Raw genomic sequence first — 1,596 nt, forward strand, 5'->3', positions numbered from 1 at the left:
TTCCTAAGTTTGGAGCAGTCTGTTCTGTATTGAGAGCTTCCTGGCTTCCTCTCCATTTGGAATTTCTGTAATTATACCATTTATTCCTTCTTTTTACTTTGTAGCTGTTGTCATTTACAGATTGACACTCTGACTCTCTATTTCTTGTTTTTAGACATGTTTTAGTTTTGGGAATTCTTTTTCTAGGTTGATTTCTGGATGATTTTGTCATGTGTCTTAATCTTAGGTTGTTGTCTTCTATTGTTGATTTTTTTTGTCTGAAGGACTCCCTTTAGCATTTCTTGTAAGGTTGGTGTGGTTTTTACAAATTCCCTTAATTTATGTTTATTTGAGAATGCCCTTAATTTACCATTGTATTTGATGGACAGTTCTGCTGAATATATAAATTCTTGATTGGCACTTTTTTCTTTCAAGATTTTGTGTATGTCATCCCATTGTCTTCTTGCCTGTATGGTTTCTACTGAGAAATTGGAGCTAAGTCTTATTGGTTGCCCTTTGTAGGTAGCAATTCAGTTTTCAAGAGCTGATTTAAATAATCTTCTTTGTCTTTGGTTTTGGAAAGTTTGATTATGATATGTCTTGGTGATTTTTTCTTGGGGTCTATCCTGCATGGGGTTTGTTGAGCTTCTTGAATGGTTATCTTTTAGCCTTTTTTGATATTAAGGAAGTTTTTTGCTAGCAAGTCTTCAATAATTTTCTCTGTATTTATTTATTTATCTACCTTTTCTTATTCAGGAATTCCCATCACAAGTAGGTTATTTTTCTTGATATCATCCCATATAACTCTTAGGTTTGCTTCATTCTTTTTTGTGATTTTTCCTCATGCAAACTGGTGTGAAGGGATTTGTCTTCTAGTTGGGAAAAATTTTCCTCAGCCAGTTCAAGTCTAGTGTTTTTTCCTTCCAATGTGTTATCTTTCTTTTTAATTTTAGTGTTCACCTTCTGGGTTCCTAATCGTCGTATTTGTATGATTTTCAATTGTCTATTTATTTTCTCATGTATTGTTTAACTGAATTCTTCAAGGGTATTATCAGTCTTTTCCTTGGTTTTGTTTGTGGGTTCCTTGAGCTCTTGGAAGGTTGTAAATGTATATCTTTTGAACTCCTTATCAGGTAGTTCTATTACCTGTTCTTTCTCACGGAGGTTTCTTAGTTTTTTTGGTCACTTGCTTCTGCTATCTTGTCCTGATTCTTCGACTTGAACTTGTCTGTTGTCTTTGAGACATTTTGAAATTATTGTCTTCATTTGTTGATTGTGTGTTGGTTTGTTTCACCCTGCTTTTATGCTTTGCTTTGTTTCAATACGTGTGGATTGGTGGGGCAGGTGTGCTTCATTAGTTTGACAGCACTGGGGTGCTCCCCAGCTCTTTCCAGTTTGGTGGAACAAGTGGTGAAAATGTGGGCATTGGGTCTCTGTTTGTCATGAAGAGGAGCTGCATGTTGGATGATTAGGTGTTGTCAACTGTCTCTCTTTGATCTAGTGGGGCAGGAGTTGGGTCATGATGTTTGTTTGTTGGCTGAGGTGGTTGGTGCAGTATATGCGGCTAACTAGTGGAGAGTTCAGGAGTTCTGGTAGCATAGTGCCTAAGGCACTTGA

The sequence above is a fragment of the Orycteropus afer genome, unplaced genomic scaffold, assembly GCF_000298275.1.
Source record: "Orycteropus afer afer isolate SDZICR_OR568_19922 unplaced genomic scaffold, OryAfe1.0 scaffold00275, whole genome shotgun sequence".
NCBI lineage: Eukaryota > Metazoa > Chordata > Mammalia > Tubulidentata > Orycteropodidae > Orycteropus > Orycteropus afer.